Raw genomic sequence first — 22,460 nt, forward strand, 5'->3', positions numbered from 1 at the left:
ACCGCTCCCGTTCCCTACTCTCCTGCTTTCCTTTATGTGCCCTTATTGATATCAGCTCCCCTCTAACCACTGCCTTCAGCGCCTCCCAGACCACTCCCACCTGGACCTCCCCATTATCATTGAGTTCCAAGTACTTTTCAATGCACCCCCTCACCCTTAGGCACACCCCCTCATCTGCCATTAGTCCCATGTCCATTCTCCAGGGTGGGCGCCCTTCTGTTTCCTCCCCTATCTCCAAGTCCAGCCAATGTGGAGCGTGATCCGCAATGGCTATAGCCGTATACTCCGTTCCCCTCACCTTCGGGATCAACGCCCTTCCCAAAACAAAAAAGTCTATTCGCGAATAGACTTTGTGGACATAGGAGAAAAACTAAAACTCCTTACTCCTAGGTCTGCTAAATCTCCACGGGTCTACTCCTCCCATCTGCTCCATAAAATCTTTAAGCACCTTGGCTGCTGCCGGCCTCCTTCCAGTCCTGGACCTCGACCTGTCCAGCCCTGGTTCCAACACCGTATTGAAATCTCCCCCCATTACCAACTTTCCCACCTCTAGGTCCGGGATGCGTCCTAGCATACGCCTCATAAAATTGGCATCATCCCAGTTCGGGGCATATACGTTTACCAAAACCACCGTCTCCCCCTGTAGTTTGCCACTCACCATCACGTATCTGCCCCCGCTATCCGCCACTATAGTCTTTGCCTCAAACATTACCCGCTTCCCCACTAATATAGCCACCCCCCTGTTTTTCGCATCTAGCCCCGAATGGAACACCTGCCCCACCCAACCTTTGCGTAGTCTCACCTGGCCTATCAGTTTCAAGTGCGTTTCCTGTAACATAACCACGTCTGCCTTAAGTTTCTTAAGGTGTGCGAGTACCCGTGCCCTCTTTATCGGCCCATTCAGCCCTCTCACGTTCCACGTGATCAGAGGGTTGGGGGGCTTTTTACCCCCCCCCCCCCCTTGTCGATTAGCCATCCCCTTTTTCCAGCTCCTCACCCGGTTCCCACGCAGCTGTGTTCCCCCCAGGCGGTGCCCCCCCGCCCATCCCACCCCATACCAGCTCCCCCCTCTCCCCAGCAGCAGCAGCCCAATAATTCCCCCCTCCCACCCCCCCCCCCCCCGCTAGATCCCCCACTAGCGTAGTTACACCCCCCATGTTGCTCCCAGAAGTCAGCAAACTCTGGCCGACCTCGGCTTCCCCCCGTGACCTCGGCTCGCACCGTGCGACGCCCCCTCCTTCCTGCTTCCCTATTCCCGCCATGATTATCATAGCGCGGGAACCGAGCCGCGCTTCCCCCTTGGCCCCGCCCCCAATGGCCAACGCCCCATCTCCTCCACCTCCTTTCCTCCCCCCACCACCTCCTGTGGAAGAGAGAAAAGTTACCACATCGCAGGATTAATAATATAAAACTCCTCTTTCCCCCCTTTTTACCCCCCTCTTCGCCCCCCATACTCGCCCCATCACTTTGTTTCAAACGTTCTTTTTTTTAATAACCCGTTCATTCCAATTTTTCTTCCACGATAAAAGTCCACGCCTCATCCGCCGTCTCAAAGTAGTGGTGCCTCCCTTGATATGTGACCCACAGTCTTGCCGGTTGCAGTATTCCGAATTTTATCTTCAGTTTGTGAAGCACCGCCTTGGCCCGATTAAAGCTCGCCCTCCTTCTCGCCACCTCCGCACTCCAGTCTTGGTATACGCGGATCACCGCGTTCTCCCACTTACTGCTCCGAGTTTTCTTTGCCCATCTAAGGACCATCTCTCTATCCTTAAAACGGAGGAATCTCACCACTATGGTTCAAGGAATTTCTCCTGCTCTCGGTCCTCGCGCCATCACTCGGTATGCTCCCTCCACCTCCAGCGGACCCGCCGGGGCCTCCGCTCCCATTAACGAGTGCAGCATCGTGCTCACATATGCCCCGACGTCCGCTCCCTCCGCACCTTCAGGAAGACCAAGAATCCTTAGGTTGTTCCTCCTCGCGTTGTTCTCCAGCGCCTCCAGCCTTTCCACACATCGTTTATGGTGTGCCTCGTGCATCTCCGTCTTCACCACCAGGCCCTGTATGTCGTCCTCATTCTCGGCAGCCTTTGCCTTCACGACCCGAAGCTCCCGCTCCTGGGTCTTTTGCTCCTCCTTTAGCCCTTCGATCGCCTGTAATATCGGGTCCAGCAGCTCCTTCTTCATTTCCTTTTTGAGTTCTTCCACGCAGCGTTTCAAAAACACGTGTTGTTCAGGGCCCCATATTAAACTGCCACCTTCCGACGCCATCTTGGTTTTTGCTTGCCTTCCTTGCCGCTGCTCTAAAGGATCCACTGCAATCCGGCCACCTTCCTCTCCTTTTTTCATCCGTATCCAGGGGGGATTCCCTTCTGGTTCACCGCACAGTACTTTTAGCCGTTAAAATTGCCGTTGGGGCTCTTATTAAGAGCCCAAAAGTCCGTTCCACCGGGAGCTGCCGAAACGTGCGACTCAGCTGGTCATCGCCGCACCTGGAAGTTGGTTTTCCTTTTTTCAACAATAAAACAGTATAAATAACAGTGGCCGTTTTAACAAATAAATAAATAATATATAAACTAAATGGCAACTGCCATATCAAAAATAATAACTCTCCAAAAATGAAATCAAACAATCCAATATACATAACCTGGTACAAATATCTATACACAAACATCCCTGAGGACCCGCCTGGGCCCCCCCCCCCCCCCCCCCCGCCCTCCCTCCCCCCAGGGTTGCTGCTGTTACCTTCCCATTTCCTTTATCGTTCTGCGAGGTAGTCAATGAACGGTTGCCACCGCCTGGTGAACCCTTGAGCCGAACCCCTTAGTGCGAACTTTATCCGTTCTAGTTTTATAAACCCTGCCATATCATTTATCCAGGTCTCCACGCCCGGGGGTTTGGCTTCCTTCCATATAAGCAATATCCTTCGCCGGGCTACTAGGGACGCAAAGGCCAAAACATCAGCCTCGCTCGCCTCCTGCACTCCCGGCTCTTCTGCAACCCCAAATATAGCCAACCCCCAGCCTGGCTCGGCCCGGACCCCCACCACCTTCGAAAGCACCTTTGCCACCCCCACCCAGAACCCCTGCAGTGCCGGGCATGACCAAAACATGTGGGTGTGGTTTGCTGGGCTTCTCGAGCATCTCCCACACCTATCCTCGACCTCAAAAAATTTACTGAGCCTTGCTCCGGTCATATGCGCCCTGTGTAACACCTTGAATTGTATCAGGCTTAGCCTGGCGCACGAGGACGACGAGTTTACCCTACGTAGGGCATCAGCCCACAGCCCCTCCTCAATCTCTTCCCATTTCCCCTTCAGCTCATCCACCATGATCTCCCCCTCGTCTCTCATTTCCCTGTATATATCCGACACCCTACCATCCCCCACCCATGTCCTTGAGATCACTCTATCTTGAATCTCCTGCATCGGGAGCTGCGGGAATGCCCTCACCTGCTGCCTCGCAAAAGCCCTCAGTTGCATGTATCGAAATTCATTCCCTTGGGGCAACCCATATTTTTCCGTCAGCGCTCCCAGACTCGCAAACGTCCCGTCTACGAACAGATCTCTCAGTTGCACAACCCCAGCTCTCTGCCATGCTCCAAATCCCCCATCCATTCTCCCCGGGACAAACCTATGGTTAGTTCTTATCGGGGACCGCACCGAGGCTCCCGTCCTTCTCCTATGTCGTCTCCACTGCCCCCAAATTTTTAGTGTTGCCACCACCACTGGACTTGTGGTGTATTTCTTCGGGGAGAACGGCAACGGCGCCGTCACCATTGCTTGTAGGCTGGTTCCTTTGCAGGACGCCATCTCCAATCTCTTCCACGCCGCTCCCTCCCCTTCTCCCATCCACTTACACACCATTGAGATATTGGCGGCCCAGTAGTATTCACTTAGGCTCGGTAGTGCCAGCCCCCCCCCCTATCCCTGCTACGCTGCAAGAACCCCCTCCTCACTCTCGGGGTCTTCCCGGCCCACACAAAACTCATGACACTTTTCTCAATTCTCTTGAAAAAAGCCTTCGTGACCATCACCGGAAGGCACTGAAACACAAAGAGGAATCTCGGGAGGACTACAATTTTGACCGCCTGCACCCTACCCACCAGTGACAGGGGCACCATGTCCCATCTCTTAAAATCCTCCTCCATCTGTTCCACCAATCTTGTTAAATTAAGTGTATGTAAGGTTCCCCAACTCCTGGCTATCTGAATCCCTAAGTACCGGAAATCTCTTGTTACCTTCCTCAGCGGAAAGTCATCTATTCCCCTGCTCTGCTCCCCCGGATGCACCACTCACAACTCACTCTTCCCCATATTCAATTTGTACCCCGAAAATTCCCCAAACTCCCTGCATTATCTCAGGCATCCCCTCCACTGGGTCCGCAACATACAGCAATAAATCATCTGCATACAAGGATACCCGGTGTTCTTCTCCTCCCCTGAGCACACCCCTCCACTTCCTGGAGCCCCTCAGTGCTATGGCCAGGGGCTCAATCGCCAATGCAAACAGTAACGGAGACAGGGGACACCCCTGCCTCGTCCCTCTATGAAGACGGAAGTAATCAGACCTCTGTCTTTCATGACCACGCTCGCCACCGGGGCCCTATACAGCAGCTGTACCCATCCAATATACCCTTCTCCAAAACCAAATCACCTCCCACAGATAATCCCACTCCACTCTGTCGAATGCTTTCTCGGCGTCCATCGCCACCACTATCTCCGCCTCCCCCTCTGGTGGGGGCATCATCATTACCCCTAGCAACCTCCGTAAGTTCGTGTTCAGCTGTCTCCCCTGAACGAACCCAGTTTGATCCTCGTGGACCACCCCCGGGACACAGTCCTCTATCCTCGTCGCCATAACCTTGGCCAGGAGCTTAGCATCTACATTAAAAAGGGAAATGGGCCTGTAGGACCCACACTGCAGCGGGTCTTTTTCCTTCTTCAAAAGGAGCGATATCGTTGCCTCCGACATAGTCGGGGGCAGCTGCCCCCTTTCCCTAGCCTCATTAAAGGTTCTCGTCAAAAGCGGGGCCAGTAAGTCCATATACTTCCTATAAAATTCCACCGGGAATCCGTCCGGTCCCGGGGCCTTGCCCGCCTGCATGTTCCCAATCCCTTTTACCACCTCCTCCATCTCAATCTGTGCTCCCAGTCCCGCCCTCTCCTGCTCCTCCACCTTAGGGAATTCCAGCTGATCCAAGAAACACATCATTCCCTCCTTCCCTTCCGGGGGCTGAGCCTTATATAACCTCTCATAAAATGCCTTGAACACCCCGTTCACTCTCTCCGCTCCCCGTTCCATCTCTCCCTCCTCATCTCCCACCCCACCTATCTCCCTCGCTGCTCCCCTCTTCCTCAATTGGTGGGCCAGTAGCCGACTCGCCTTCTCTCCATACTCATACTGTACACCCTGTGCCTTCCTCCACTGTGCCTCTGCCTTACCCGTGGTCAGCAGGTCAAATTCCACATGTAGCCTTTGTCTTTCCCTGTACAGTCCCTCCTCCGGTGCCGCCGCATATTGCCTGTCCACCCTCAAAAGTTCTTTCAGCAATCGCTCCCTTTCTTTACCCTCTTGCTTCCCTTTATGTGCCCTTATGGATATTAGTTCCCCTCTAACCACCACCTTCAATGCCTCCCAGACCACTCCCACCTGAACCTCTCCATTGTCATTAAGCTCCAAGTACCTTTCGATGCACCCCCTCCCCCTTAAACATACCCCCTCATCCGCCAATAAGCCCATATCCATTCTCCAGAGTGGGTGCTGTTCTTTTTCCTCTCCTACCTCCAGGTCTACCCAATGTGGAGCGTGGTCCGAAATAGCTATGGCCGTATATTCCGTCACCTTCGAAATCAGTGCCCTTCCCAAGACAAAAAAGTCTATCCGTGAGTATACTTTGTGAACATGGGAGAAAAATGAGAACTCCTTACTCCTAGGCCTACTAAATCTCCAGGGGTCGACCCCTCCCATCTGTTCCATGAAGTCCTTGAGCACCCTGGCCGCTGCCGGCCTCCTCCCGGTCCTGGACCTCGACCGGTCCAGCCCTGGATCAAGCACCGTATTGAAGTCTCCCCCCATTACCAACTTTCCCGCCTCCAGGTCCGGGATACGTCCCAACATACGCCTCATAAAATTTGCATCATCCCAGTTCGGGGCGTATACGTTCACCAGAACCACCGCCTCCCCTTGCAATCTGCCACTCACCATCCCAGGTTGCTCCCAGAAGTCAGCGAATTCTGGCTGACCTCGGCTTCCCCCCTTGTCCTCGGCCCCCACTGTGCAAGGCCCCCTCCTTCCTGCGTCCCTGTTCCCGCCATAATTACCATAGCGCGGGAACAAAGCCCGCGTTTCCCTCTCGGCCCCACCCCTAATGGCCGGCGCCCACAGTTCCTCATACTCCCCCCCCAACATGGGGAAGAGAGAAAAGTTACAGGATCGCAAGATTAACAAATTGAAAAATCATCCCCCCCCCCCCCTTTTTCGGCCAACATGTTTTTACTTATCTGTTAACATCACACTCTCACATGCACATATTACTCTCTTTGGATGTTACTTTCACAGTTAATCCCCCCCCACACCCCCATAACCGGACCCCACCCCCCCTCCCCAGGTCCTCAACCACCTCCGTCACTGTCTGAATGTATAGGACAAAAACTGTTCTTTAATCTACTCTATATTTCACAAAATTATCCAAAACATTAACCAAGAACGAAATATATTTTTAACATTAATAACTTGGTCGAACGCCACTTAATTCCATTTATTTCTCCTATCTCCCCACTATTAATCACATTTACCGACACGATGATGGAGAATGAGGGCAGCTTAATACCCGCAGTACTAATCTATCTCGACCATTATCTGTGTGTCGCTGTGTCTGTTGAGGTGATTGATATTTCATAACATGAAATGGTTTTAAAGGAAAGCGCATTAGCCCAGGCTTCCAGAAATTGTTTCCAGTTGTCTTTGCTGTGCACCAATTTATTGTCTAGGCCCTGATTGCAAGGATGATTGAGTAACCTGCTGTGGAAGGACAAGATGGCCCCCATCAATCTGGTGCTGAATAATAAAGTGTAATGCTCTGAAGATCCGGCAGGCGTTTGTGTGCATGTGGATGTAAGAGCTGAGATGCTCCAGCCCCAGACTTCCCTCCTAGGCACTGACAAGTCTCAAAGGGACAGGGAGATCTCTGATTCATTCCACAATGACAAGCCAAGGATGCATCTGTGACACACCCCACCCCAATTCCTTGCCAAAGAGGCCAGATAGTAATGTCAAAGACAGGCGAGGTCATGTCTCTCTTCTTCAAAGGAAAATTATGGGTGTCTTGGAGATGTCCTTACAAATGGAGCCACTTTATAAATTGAACTGTCTCAGTGATAGATGCCGACGAGAAAAGTTAGGGTCCAGGCCTACTCTGGTTGTTGAACGTGGGGTCGGCTGGGGTGGAGGGTTGGGGGTTGTGGTGGTGGGCGGAGATGGTGGGAGGTGTATATTTCACCCAGAGGTCTGACATCATGAAGTTGCTTCTGAATTTTATATGTGGCGGGCAGGCCTCTCATTACGATACAGCGTTACGTCAATTAGTGTGATTAAAAGATCAGTGACAGTGGGCTGGATTCTCCGCTGCTCGCCGATGGTAACGGGGTTCCCGATGCAGCGATGAATTGGCCGTCTGGAAGAAGTCAGCAACGGAGCCATCCGCTGATCCGATAATGATGCTCTGGCCCCAGCAGTGGCGGCAGGATCGGGATTCATGCCCACGCTCCAGCGGGAGGATGCAAATGGATGCAAATGGGTCTGGAGGAGCGGAGGGTGGCAGGAGAGCAGGGGGAGGTGGATGACCCATTTGCATCCACCTATTGGGCCCAGAGTCTCCGGAACCTCGTGATTCTCCTGTCCTCATGTGGGCGAGATTACAACAGGTATCACCAAATGTGAAACTGACAAGGTGATCCTCACAGTGGCCAAAGGGGTAACTCCTTTGGGGAGATGCCCTTAAAGTCCAGTTGAGGGGCACTCTCTTTCCCCACACAATGCATGACCTGCCCACCCCTCCCCTACCAGACCCCCCCCCCCCAATGGTCCCCCCCAAACCCTAAAACAGGAGACCCCTATCGAAAACCCGACTCCAAGTAAGACTCCGACAATAAAATATAAGTTTAACATCCATAGTTAGTTTTATTTTTACTTGCACAAGGGGAGACTGCACCTAATCAACGGTTCGGGCAAGACTCCTCAGTACAATGGTTATTTTGCTACATTTATACACTGGAGTAAACAGGTAACTCATGATTCTGGCTTAATTAGTTTGTGTGTGTAACTATGTACAGAAACAGACTTCTGGTGGCGGCTATGGAGGAGTAAGTCGCACATTTGATGGCTCCCACTCGGGTCGGACTTTTGGACCTTTTCCCCCGATTTTCCACCGGACATGAACTGTAAAACTGATGACAGAGACAATTGTGTACTGAATTCCCACATTGGTGCATGGAGCGAAGGACTAGAAGTGCTCATAAAGGCAGAAACAGAAAGACAGAAGGCTTGGGCTGAAGCTGCAGCAGGAGACAGCATGGCGGTGGACCGGACCTCTGGTTTGTCGACCCAGCGGTCAACGGAGCAGCTGATGCAAGTCATTCAGGAAGGCTTTGCTACGCAGAAACGGGACTGCTTGGACCTGATAAAAGAGTCGATTGAGCGGTTAGAGCATAGATTGGACGCCCAAGATCGGGCGATCCAGAAGATGGAGAAGGCGCTGGCTGAGCAGGAGGAACATCAGACTGCGGTGGAGCTGGAGGTGGGGATGCTGAGGGACCAGCAGAAGAAGCTCCTGGAGAAGGTGGAGGACCTAGAGAATAGGTCCCGCCGGCAGAACTTGAGAATCGCTGGGCTCACGGAGGGGTCCGAAGGAGGGGATGCTGGGGCATACATCGCAAACATGTTTGAGAAGCTGCTGGGGGATGGGGCATTCTCCCGACCCTTGGAGGTGGACAGGACTCACAGAGCACTCACGAGGAAGCTGTGAACGGGAGACCCCCCGAGGGCAATGGGGGTGAGATTGCACAGGTACTTGGATAAGGAACGCATTCTACAGTAGGCCAAGCAGACACGGAGCTGTCAGTGGGACAATAGTATCCTGCGGGTCTACCAAGACCTGAGTATGGAGGTGGCCAGGAGAAGAGCAGGCTTCAACCAGATTATGTCGATCCCTTTTTTAAAAAAGGTGAAGTTCGGACTGCTGTATCCGGCCCGTCTCTGGGTCACGTACGAGGAACAGCACTTTTATTTCGAGTCACCTGAGGACGCGCTGCACTTCGTGAAAAGGAAAGGACTGATGGTGGACTGAGAACTTTGGAACTTTGCTGCAACGTTCATGTTTTTTTTTCTTTTTGTTTCTCTGTTCTTTAAAAAAAACTTTCTTGTTTTTCTTTTAGTGGAAGCTGTTTGTAATGCCTTCTGTATTGATTTGGGACCAGTGGCAGATCTGAGTGAGTTAAGGTTTTCATTTGCACTGTTGGGGGATGGAGGTGTGCTTGTTTAGATTTTGGTGTTTTTCTGTCCGGTAATTGTGTGGGGATTGTTTGATGTTGGAGTATGTTTGTATGAGCAGGGGTGAGAGGGGGGGAGGGGAACAATAGGTGAGAGACTATCTGGCGCCGGGGATGGAGGCCACCAAGCTAGCTTGGCGGGCTAGCTCACGGAAGCGCAGTGGGGGTGTGCATATGTTCAGTTTATCAAAGTCGTTGGGTTACAGAGTGTTGTTACTAAGGGGGGGAATTGTTCTGCTGATGAGGGAGGGACTTGGGCCAAGAGACAGAGAGGAGGTTGGGGGCGGAGGCTGCCTGGGGGCGGGCCGGTGGAGGATTGGAGCATGGGTTGGAGGCGGGCCCAAAAAAGGGGATGGCTGATCGGCGAAGTGGGGGGGGGGGGGGCAATGAGCCCCCCCAAGTAGGCTGATCACCTGGAATGTTCGAGGGTTAAATGAGCTGGTCAAGAGGGCACGTGTGTTCGCGCATTTTAGGGGACTGAAGGCGGACGTGGCAATGTTGCAGGAGACGCACCTTAGAGTAACTGATCACATTAGATTTAGGAAAGGCTGGGTCAGTCAGGTCTTCCACTCGGGCCTGGATTCAAAGACGAGTGGGGTCGCGATCCTGATCAATAAGCGGGTGGTGTTTGAGGCGGGTAGAATTGTTTCAGATGTGGGAGGTCAGTACATTATGGTCAATGGAAAACTGGAGGGGTTGCAGGTGGTATTAGTAAATGTGTATGCGCCAAATTGGGATGATGTGGAGTTTATAAATAGGATGCTGGGGAAGATACCGGACCTGGACTCGCACAGGTTGGTCATGGGAGGGAACTTCAATACAGTTATGGACCCTGGCTTGGACCGGTCAAGTTCAAAAACGGGCAGGGTGCCAGCAATGGCAAAGGAACTAAAAGGGTTCATGGAGCAGATGGGGGGGGGGGGTGGATCCATGGAGATTTGGGCAGCTGAGGGTGAAGGAGTTCTCCTTCTACTCACACGTGCATAAAGCGTACTCCCGGATCGATTTCTTCATTTTGAGCAGGGCCTTGCTGGCTGGGGTGGTGGACACGGGGTACTCGGCAATTACAATCTCAGACCGTGCTCCGCACTGGGTTACCTGCAGGTTAGTAAAGACAGTAACCAGCGCCTGCACTGGAGGTTGGATGTGGGACCTTTGGCGGATGAAGGGGTGTGTGAGAGGCTGAGGAAATGTATTCAGAACTACCTGCAGGTCAATGACACGGGGGAAATTTCAGCAGCGGTGTTCTGGGAAGCACTGAAGGCGGTGGTCAGAGGGGAGCTGATCTCAATCCGGGCCCATAGGGAGAAGGTGGACAAGGCAGAGACGGACCAACTGGTTAAGGAGATACCACAGATAGATAGGAGGAATGCAGAGACCCCAGAGGCAGGGTTTTTAAGGGAACGGCGGAGGCCACAGGCGGAGTTTGGCTTGTTAACCACAGGGAGGGCAGTGGAGCAGCTGAGAAAGGAGAGGGGGCGATCTATGAACATGGAGAGAAGGCCAGCAGAATGCTTGCACAGCAGCTTAGAAAGAAGGAGGCAGCCAGGGAGATAGGGAAAGTAAAGGACGGAGATGGGAACCTGGGGCAAAATTCTCCGGTATCGACGCGATGTCCGCCGACTGGCACCCAAAACGGCGCAAATCAGTCTGGCATCGCGCCGCCCCAAAGGTGCGGAATGCTCCGCATCTTGGGGGGCCGAGCCCCAACCTTAAGTGGCTAGGCCCGCGCCGGACTAATTTCCACCCCGTCAGCTGGCGGAAAAGGCCTTTGGTGCCCAGCCAGCTGGCGCGGAAATGACATCTCCGGGCGGCACATGCGCGGGAGCGTCAGCGGCTGCTGACGACATTTCCACGCATGCGCGTGGAGGGAGTCTCTTCTGCCTCCACCATGGTGGAGACCGTGGCGAAGGTGGAAGGAAAAGAGTGCCCCCACGGCACAGGCCCGCCCGCGGATCGGTGGGCCCCGATCGCGGGCCAGGCCACTGTGGGGGCACCCCCCGGGACCAGATCGCCCCGCGCCCCCCCAGGACCCCGGAGCCCGCCCGCGCTGCCTTGTCCCGCCGGTAAGGTAGGTGGTTTAATCTACATTGGCGGGACATGCATTTTAGCAGCGGGACTTCGGCCCATCCGGGCCGGAGAATCGTGGGGGGAGGGCCCGCCAACCGGCGCGATTCCTGCCCCCGGCGGGGGGTCGGAGAATCTCGCCCCTGTTTGGTGATTCAGGAGGGCTGAATAAGGCGTTTAAGGATTTCTACAGTAGGCTGTATAGGTCGGAACCCCCTATGGGGCTAGAGGGGATGAGGCACTTCTTGGGGGAGCTGAATTTCCCAAAGGTGGACGTGGAGCTGGTAGAAGGGCTGGGTGCGCCGATCGGGTTGGAAGAGATAGTGGAGGGTCTGAAGGACATGCAGGTGGGTAAAGCCCCGGGGTCGGACGGGTACCCAGTGGAGTTTTATAAAACGTTCTCTGGGATATTGGGGCCGGTATTGATGAGGACGTTCAATGAGGCAAGGGGAAGAGGAGTGCTGCCCCCGATGATGTCACAGGCCACAATTTCGCTGATTCTGAAGTGGGACAAGAACCGGAGCTGTGTGGGTCCTACACACCGATATCCCTGTTGAATGTGGACTCCAAACTGCTGGCCAAAATTTTGTCCTCCAGGATTGAGGATTGTGTTCCGGACGTTATTGGGGAGTACCGGATGGGGTTTGTTAAGGATAGGCAGTTGGTGGCCAATGTAAGAAGGTTGCTAAATGTGATCATGATGCTCACAGAAGGTATGGCGGTGGAGGTAGTGATTGCAATGGATGCAGAAAAGGCTTTTGATCGGGTAGAACGGGATTATCTGTGGGAGATACTGGGACGGTTCGAACTTGGGCGGGGCTTTATTGACTGGGTCAGGTTGCTGTCTCAGGCTCTGTGGCACGTGTACGGACGAATAGGACAACATCGGACTATTTTAGATTACACCGGGGGACGAGACAGGGATGCCCCCTCTCCCCACTGTTGTTTGCGCTGGCTATAGGGCCATTGGCAATTGCTCTGAGGGCCTCAAGGGGCTGGAGGGGACTGGTCCGGGGGGTGGGGGGGGTGGAGCACAGAGTTTCGCTCTATGCAGACAACCTGCTTCTGTATGTATCGGACCCATTAGAGGGGATGGAAGAAATCATGAGGATTCTCGGGGAATTTGGCCGGTTTTCAGGGTATAAGCTAAATATGGGAAAGAGTGAGATGTTTGCGGTCCAGGCGATGGGACAGGAGAGGCGATTGGGGGAGCTGCCATTTAGATTAGTAGGGGGAAGCTTTAGGTACCTAGGCATTCAAGTGGCGCGGGAATGGGACCGGCTGCAAAAATTAAATCTGGCCCGGCTAGTAGCCCAAATGAAGGACGATTTACGGAGATGGGACGCGCTCCCGTTGTCATTAGCTGGGAGGGTGCAGACGGTGAAGATGACGGTCCTCCCGAGATTCCTGTTCATGTTTCAATGTCACCCCATCTTTATTCCGCGGTCCTTTTGTAAACGGGTCAACAAAGTGATCTCTGGCTTTGTTTGGGCGGGCAAGACCCCACAGGTAAGGAAGGTAATGCTTGAGCGGAGTCGTAGAGAGGGGGGGCTAGTGCTGCCAAATTTTACAAACTATTACTGGGTGGTGAATGTAGCCATGGTCAGGAGGTGGCTGGTGGGGGAGGGGTCGGCATGGGAGCGTATGGAGGCGGTTTCATGCAAGGGCACCAGTTTGGGGGCATTGGTAACTGCGCCTCTGCCGTTCCCGTTTGCACGGTACTCCACCAGCCCCGTGGTGGTGGCGGCCCTGGGAGTCTGGGGGCAATGGAGGAGACATTGGAGCAGAGGGAGCATCGATCTGGTCCCCAATCTGTAATAATCACCGGTTTGCCCCTGGAAGTATGGATGGGGGGGTTCCGGATCTGGTGGAGAGCCAGGGATTGAGAGGCTGGGGGATATATTTATAGAGGGGAGCTTTCCAAGTATGAGGGCGCTGGAGGAGAAGTTTGGGTTGGCGAGGGGAAACAAATTCAGGTATCTGCAGGTGCGGGACTTCCTTCGTAAACAGGTGTCAACCTTCCCGCTCCTACTGCTAAGGGGGATTCAGGACAGGGTAGTTTCCAGAGGGTGGTAGGAGAAGGGAGCATCTCAGACATTTACAAGGAACATGTGGGGTCAGAGGAGACGCAGACCGAGGAGCTGAAGCGCAAGTGGGAGGAGGAGCTGGGAGAAGAGATAGAGGATGGTCTATGGGCGGACATGTTGAGTCGAGTCAACGCGTCCACATGTGCCAGGCTCAGCCTGATACAATTTAAGGTCGTTCACCGTGCACCCATGACAGTGGCCCGGATAAGTAGATTCTTTGGAATGGAAGACAGGTGTGCAAAATGTGCGAGAGGACCAGCGAACCATGTCCACATGTTTTGGACATGTCCGAAGCTTAGGGGATTTTGGCAGGGGTTTGCAGATGTCATGTCCACGGTGTTAAAAACAAGAATGGCGCTAAGTCCAACGGTGGCGATTTCCGAGGTGTCGGAAGACCCGGGAATCCAGGAGAAGAGGCAGACGTTCTGGCCTTTGCTTCCCCGGTAGCCCGGAGACGGACACTATTAGCATGGAGGGACTCAAAGCCCCAAAGCCGGAGACCTGGCTATCGGACATGGCTAGCTTTCTCTGTTTGGAGAACATCAAGTTCGCCTGGAGAGGGGAGGGTCACTGTTAGGGTTCACCCGGAGGTGGCAACCGTTCATCGACTTCTTTGCAGAAAATTAATCGTCAGCAGTGGGGGGGTTAGTTTAGCTTAGAGTAGGAGGTTAATAAAGGTGGGACCTGTGAGGGAGGGAGATGGCTTTTGCACGACGTTTATAGTTTCATGTACATTGTTTATTGTGTTGTTGTTATAATACCAAAAAGTACCTCAATAAAATGTTTATTTAAAAAAACTATGTATAGAAACAGATTGATTTACGAAGCGACACTACTATGAAAGGAGCACAATAGGTTTCTATCCGTATGTGACAAACTGTGATAACCAGAAGTCTGGTTTGTCTATCCAGTTGATATGATTAAAGACAGGGTTAACACAGTTAAGGGGTCTGCTTCATTTCTGGCTACTCATTTCTGGCTACTCATTTCAGCAAAGTCAAAACGCTTTGCATTAGGTCTGTGGTTTCAGATGTCAATTTATGTTTAACGGATACTGCAACGATGATTTTCAAATAGGTTGTTTCTTATTCTTGCCCTGTCAGTAGTTTTGCAGGGACATTATAATTATGGCCAAGCATCTCATCATGCATTGGCTATATTAGCCCGAAATCTACATTTTCACACGCCCCCCCCGGGACACCCTAACTACGGAAACTTCCCCAGGGACCCTTTAACTAAAGGGACCACCCACAGGACCCTCTGACTAGCGGAACCCCCCACAGGGACCCCCTAACTAAAGGGACGCTCCACAGAAACTCCTTAACAAGAGGGACCCCCCCCAGGAGATCTCTCTGGGGGTCCTTCTAGTCCGGTGATCTTTGTGGGGGGTCCTTCTAGTTTGGGGGTCTCTGTGAGGGGTCCCTCTAGCTAGGGGGTCCCTGGGGGTTCTCCCTATTTAGGGAGTCTCTGGGGGGTTACCCCATTTAGGGAGTCCTGTGGGGGTGGGTTTGGTCACCCCGGTATTCGGTGGAAGGGGGGGGCACCAGGGAATTTAGGAGTGGGGGGCTCCTTTGCTATGCAGGGGGTTGGGGGATGATTTGCATGCGGGGGTGTCCAGCCGCGGGGCTTCACTATCGAGCCACCGCTTAAAATGGTGGCCCCAAAGCGCAAATCCCTCATATTCCTCACCATGCATGAATTTGCATGGCAAGGGATACTGAATTATTACGCGATTTGTGATGCCAGATTGCAAATCATGTGCAATTCAGCTCCGGCGGGAGAACATAGGTCTGGATTCTCCGATTTTGAGGCTATGTCCGGAGGGCGTGTCTAGTTTACAATGAAAAAGCCGGCTCCACCCCCATACCAGTGCTCCGCCCAGTGGGGGTATAGCTGCTGCGCCACGTAATTCCCCGGCGATCCCGACCTAAACGGCCAGAGAATTGCCGGGTCCGTGGCTGCACATGCACTCGCCGACAATCTGCAGCGGTCGCACCGTACAACATGGCACCGGCCGTGTGCGGACGCAGCTAGCCAAATAGTGTCCCCCTGGACGCCCTCTCACCACCCCTGGACCACTCCCCACCAGTCCCCCCAGCCCTCTCCGAAGCCTCCCCTGACAGCAGCACGGCTCCTCCCTGACCGTGGCGGCGCTGGACACCGTCCACAGCCGCCATGCCAGGTTTACGAAAACCCAGACCACACGCGACCCACATGGTCGGAAACACGGCCCGTCGGGGATGGAGCATGGGGGAAGAGCCTCAAATCAACGCGCTGACACTGTCTGGAGTCTGGATGACACTTTGTCAAAGCTGAATATTAGGATGCTTTGGGAATTTTACGAAAGGTGCATTGGAGCCCCAACTGGTTAAAGTTGACAACACAAGACTCGAGAATTCAGTGCTGTGCCAGCCAATAATGCTGAGAACGAACATGTGGTTGGAAAGGCGGGTGGCAAGGCATGGCTGTGGGGTGGGAATGTGGCAGCAGTAACAGAGGGGCATGGGAAAGTTACAACACTAACAGAAGAGGTGTATAAGGTGCCAGCACTGACTGAGGGGTTGTGCTGAAAGGGGAAGTGATTCTTGCTCCCGAAGGACTAGCTTGGGAAACATTTTGGGGGGGGGGGGGGGGGGAAATGACAGGAGGCTGGTTGGGGGGTGGATGCTGCAAAGAAAAAACAGGATGAGGAGAGAGAGCTCACCTGCCGTGGGCCTGATCCGCCCATTCTTTGTGCCGTCCCCCACCTCCGAGGAGGGGGTGCAGCTCAAAGGGCGGGGTTCCAGGCACTGGCCGGGGCACAACTTGAATACCAGGAATGGGTAGAGGACCACTCCACAGGTGGGCATGTCAGGGAAGGGCACAGACGGCAACCGCTGCCATAGAAGAAGGGTCTATCACTGGGAAAGAGTCTACTTACATGGCTAAACTATTTGTAGATGTCAGAGTGGCTTGTCAACTCAGACTAAGGTTCTCCAGGTAAGCTGACACTGATCTTGGAACCGTACTTCAGGATGAGCTGTGGAGTTCAATGGACACCCATTGCCAGTGCTTCTGAAGATCACCTTGGCTCTCAGCCTCTAAGCCTCCAGATCTTTTCAGGGATCCACGAAGAATATGCATGGGATCTCCCAGGTAACAGCCCAATGTTGCAATAAGGAGATAGCCAATGCCTTAGTCATGAGGGTTTGCAACTATGTGCTCTACCGCATCGACCTAGACAGTCAGGTGGAGAGGCCCATTATCCCCCAGGTGCAGCTGGGTGCATGTGACCATCAAGGATCCCATGGACCAGCCACCAGCCTACGTCAATGTGTAACTGGTCTGTGACCATTGAAAGTGGATCCTTCAGGTCTGCGCACAATTTCCAGGAAGCAGCCACATCGCTTACATACTTTGGCAGTCCCGGGTGCCACATCTTTCTGGTCCCTGCATGTATTCAGAGATGGATTCTTAGAGACAAAGGCTACCCTTTGAAAACATGGCTACTCACCCTTGTGAAGAACTCTTGCACAGCAGCAGAGGAGCAATACGGAGAGCACGAGTTCACCTTGTGGCCATTGAATAGGCCATTAGGCTGCTGCAGATGAGGTTCAGTTGCCTTGGTCAATTTAGTGGAGACCTTCAGTATGCCCCACTGAGGGTCTTGAGTGTTGTGCAGGTCTCCTGTACTCTGCACAACCTAGTACTGTGGTGGTGGGGGGGTGGGGGGGGTGGGATAGGAGAGGCGGGAGGGGGGCTTGATCGTCAGTCCTCTTTTTAAAAAATATTTTATTAAGAAATTTGAAAATATTTATAAAAATAACATTAACAATGACACCAACATTGTATAATAAACATTTCCCCCCCCAATCTCAATCTCAATTAGGACTGAGTTTAGGAGGAACTTCTTCACCCAAAGGGTTGTGAATCTATGGAATTCCTTGCCCAGTGAAGCAGTAGAGGCTCCTTCATTAAATGTTTTTAAGATAGAGATAGATAGTCTTTTGAAGAATAAAGGGATTAAGGGTTATGGTGTTCGGGCCGGAAAGTGGAGCTGAGTCCACAATAGATCAGCCATGATCTCATTGAATGGCGGAGCAGGCTCAAGGGGCCAGATGGCCTACTCCTGCTTCTAGTTCTCATGTTCTTATGTTCACACACCCCAACTATAAAACAACAATCCGGCCTTCTCCCCCCCCTTGGAATACTGCATCTGCTGACATTTTAATTTTCCCCGAGAAAGTCGACAAACGGCTGCCAGCTCTGGGTGAACCCAACCATTGACCCTCTTAAGGCGAACTTTATCTTCTCGAGACTGAGGAACAATGGGCAAAATTCTCCGGAAACGGCGCGATGTCCGCCGACTGGCGACCAAAACGGCGCCAATCAGACGGGCATCGCGCCGCCCCAAAGGTGTGGAATGCTCCGCATCTTTGGGGGCCGAGCCGGAGGAATTTCCGCCCCGCCAGCTGGCGGAAACGGCCTTTGTTGCCCCGCCAGCTGGCGCGGAAATGACATCTCCGGGCAGCGCATGCGCGGGAGCGTCAGCGGCCGCCGACAGTTTCCCACGCATGCGCAGTGGAGGGAGTCTCTTCCACCTCCGCCATGGTGGAGACCGTGGCGGAGGCGGAAGGGGAAGAGTGCCCCCACGGCACAGGCCCGCCCGCGGATCGGTGGGCCCCGATCGTGGGCCAGGCTACCGTGGGGGCACCCCCCGGGGTCAGATCGCCCCGCGCCCCCCCCCCCCCCCCCAGGACCCCGGAGCCCGCCCACGCCGCCTTGTCCCGGCGGTAAGGTAGGTGATTTAATTTACGCCGGCGGGACAGGCAATTTATCGGCGGGACTTCGGCCCATCCGGGCCGGAGAATCGAGCAGGGGGGCCCGCCAACCGGCACGGCGCGATTCCCGCCCCCGCCGAATATCCGGTGCCGGAGACTTCGGCAACCGGCAGGGGTGGGATTCACGCCAGCCCCCGGCGATTCTCCGACCCGGCGGGGGGTCGGAGAATGTCGCCCCAGGTCACCAACCCAGGTCTCTACACTTGGGGGCTTCAGGTTCCTCCACATTAACAAGATCCGTATCCGGGCTACCAGGGAGGCAAAGGTCAAGATGTCAGCTTCTTTCGCCCCCTGAACTCCCGGCTCTTCCGACACTCCAAAGATCACTACCTCCGGACTAGGCACCTCCCGCGTTTTTAGCACCGTGGACATTGCCTGAGCAAAACCCTGCCAAAACCCTCTAAGCTTCGGGCATGCCCAAAACATGTGGACAAGATTTGCTTGGCTTCCCGCGCACGTCGCACACCTATCCTATACCCCGAAAAACTTACTCATCCTAGCCACTGTCATGTGTGCCCGGTGGACTATCTTAAACTGTATCTGGCTAAGCCTGGCACATGATGAGGAGGTATTAACCCTGCTTAGGGCACCCGCCCATAGACCTTCCTCTATCTCTCCTCCTAGTTCGTCCTCCCACCTACCTTTCAACTCCTCCACCGGAGATTCCACTGCCTCCGAAAGCTCCTGGTAAATATCTGAAACCTTCCCCTCTCCCACCAGGTACGAGAAACTACTCTATCCTGCATCCCACGTGGTGGCAGCAGCGGAAAGGCCGGCACTTGTTTTCTCAGGAAGTCTCGCACCTGCAAATACCTAAACCCGTTCCCTGCTGGCAATTCAAATTTATCCTCCAAGGCTTTCAAGCTGGTGAAGCTCCCATCTATAAATAGATCCCCCATCCTTCTAATTCCTGCCATCTGCCATCTCTGGAAACCACTACCTCGCCTACTACCTAGCACACCGATGACTATTACAAATCGGGGTCCAAACCGATGTTCCCTGCACTCACTGATATCTTCTCCATTGCCCCCAGATCCTCAGAGCCGCCACCACCACCGGACTTGTGGAGTATCGGGCCAGTGAGAACGGCAGAGGTGCCGTAGTGCTCCCAAACTGGTGCCTTTACATGACGCCGCCTCCATCCGCTCCCATGCCGACCCCTCCCCCACTACCCACTTCCTAATCATGGCTATATTAGCCACCCAGTAGTAATTGCAGACGTTTGGCAGCGCCAACTCCCTCCCCTCCCCCCCCCCCCCCCCTGACTGCGCTCCAGCGACACTTTCTTCACTCGCGGGGTTTTACCCGCCCACACAAAGCCCGAAATAACCTTATTCACCCGCTTGAAAAAGGCCATGCTTTGGGATGAAGATGGGGAGGCACTGAAAGACAAACAGAAATCTGGGGAGGACCGTCATTTTCACGGTCTGTACCCTCCCGCCAGTGATAGCAGGAGCATATTCCATCTCTTAAAGATGGGACATCCATTTGTTCTATCAGCCGGGATAGGTTTAACTTGTGCAGTGCCTCCCATTCCCAGGCCACCTGGATTCCCAGATACCGAAAGCTCTTCCCTACCAGTCCTGGGATTTCAAAAATTATGATTAGTATATATAACGGTGTCAGACATATTGCTGGTCACATAAATGTGAAAATGTTGCAAAGTCAGCACCAAACTCAACGTCTCCTTCTCAATCATGGAATACTGTTTCTGGTGAGAATTCAATTTCTTTGAAAAATAACCAATAGGCCGCTCTAGCCCTTCATCATCGTCTTGTAGAAGCACCGCACCTACACACACATCACTCGCATCAACCGCCACTTTGAATGGTTTCATATAATTTGGGATGGCTAACACAGGAGCAGTGGTTAACATAGCCTTCAGGCCGTCAAATGCCTGTTGACACTCCGCTGTCCACTGGAATTTGTTACGCTTCTTGGGCAAGTCCATCAGTGGAGCGACAACACTGCTAAAATTGGGTACAAATTTCCGGTAAAATCCACTCATACCAAGAAATCGCATTATTTCCCGTTGTGTCGAGGGTATAGGAAACTCCACAATAACTGTTGGTTTCACATCCCGTAGGACCATTCAACCCTGTCCGATTGTATGACCAAGGAAAGTGACTTGGGCTTTTCCAAATTCACTTTTGGCGAGGTTTATCACCAAACCCGCCTCCTGAAGTTGATCGAATAACTCCATCAGATGTTTTAAATGTTCTTTCCATGTCTGGCTGAAAATTATCAGATCGTCGATGTATACCGCACAATTGGGTAATCCTGAAACAACTTTCTATAGATATGTCAGGAATAAACGAATGACTAGGGCAAGAGTAGGACCAGTCAAGGACAGTAGTGGGAAGTTGTGCTTGGAGTCCGAGGAGATAGGACAGGAATAGTGCCAGAAGACTGGAGGATAGCAAATGTTGTTGTCCCCTTGGTCAAGAAGGGGAGTAGAGACAACCCCGGTAACTATAGACCAGTGAGCCTTACTTCTGTTGTGGGCAAAATCTTGGAAAGGTTTATAAGAGATAGGATGTATAATCATCTGGAAAGGAATAATTTGATTAGAGATAGTCAACACGGTTTTGTAAAGGGTAGGTCGTGCCTCACAAACCTTATTGAGTTCTTTGAGAAGGTGACCAAACAGGTGGATGAGGGTAAAGCAGTTGATGTGGTGTATATGGATTTCAGTAAAGCATTTGATAAGATTCCCCACGGTAGGCTACTGCAGAAAATACGGAGGCATGGGATTCAGGGTGATTTAGCAGTTTGGATCAGAAATTGGCAAGCTGGAAGGAGACAAAGGGTGGTGGTTGATGGGAAATGTTCAGACTGGAGTCCAGTTACTAGTGGTGTACCACAAGGATCTGTTTTGGGGCCACTGCTGTTTGTCATTTTTATAAATGACCTGGAGGAGGGCGTAGAAGGATGGGTGAGTAAATTTGCAGATGACACTAAAGTCCGTGGAGTTGCGGACAGTGCGGAAGGATGTTCCAAGTTACAGAGGGACATAGATAAGCTGCAGCTCTGGGCTGAGAGGTGGCAAATGGAGTTTAATGCAGAAAAGTGTGAGGTGATTCATTTTGGAAGGAATGACAGGAAGACAGAGAGTACTGGGCTAATGGTAAGATTCTTGGCAGTGTGGATGAGCAGAGAGATCTCGGTGTCCATGTACATAGATCCCTGAAAGTTGCCACCCAGGTTGAGAGGGTTGTTAAGAAGACGTACGGTGTGTTAGCTTTTATTGGTAGAGGGGTTGAGTTTCGGAGCCATGAGGTCATGTTGCAGCTGTACAAAACTCTGGTGCGGCCGCACTTGGAGTATTGCGTGCAATTCTGGTCGCCGCATTATAGGAAGGATGTGGAAGCATTGGAAAGGGTGCAGAGGAGATTCACCAGAATGTTGCCTGGTATGGAGGGAAGATCTTATGAGGAAAGGCTGAAGGACTTGAGGCTGTTTTCGTTAGAGCGAAGAAGGTTAAGAGGTGACTTAATTGAGGCATACAAGATGATCAGAGGATTGGATAGGGTGGACAGCGAGAGCCTTTTTCCTCAGATGGTGATGTCTAGCATGAGGGGACATAGCTTTAAATTGAGGGGAGATAGATATCAGACAGATGTCAGAGGTAGGTTCTTTACTCAGAGAGTAGTAAAGGCGTGGAATGCCCTGCCTGCAACAGGAGTGGACTTGCCAACACTAAGGGCATTCAAATGGTCATTGGATAGACATATGGACAATAAGGGAATGGTGTAGATGGGCTTTAGAGTGGTTTCACAGGTCGGCGCAACATCGAGGGCCGAAGGGCCTGTACTGCGTGGTAATGTTCTATGTTCTATGTTCTAACTTTGTTAGTTAACCATTGAAATGTGGCTGGTGTGTTTTTCATGCCAGATGGCATAACTTTGAATTTGTATATACCATCTGGACTCACAAAAGCTGA

This window comes from Scyliorhinus torazame, chromosome 11 (assembly GCF_047496885.1).
Source record: "Scyliorhinus torazame isolate Kashiwa2021f chromosome 11, sScyTor2.1, whole genome shotgun sequence".
Classification (NCBI taxonomy): Eukaryota; Metazoa; Chordata; class Chondrichthyes; order Carcharhiniformes; family Scyliorhinidae; genus Scyliorhinus; species Scyliorhinus torazame.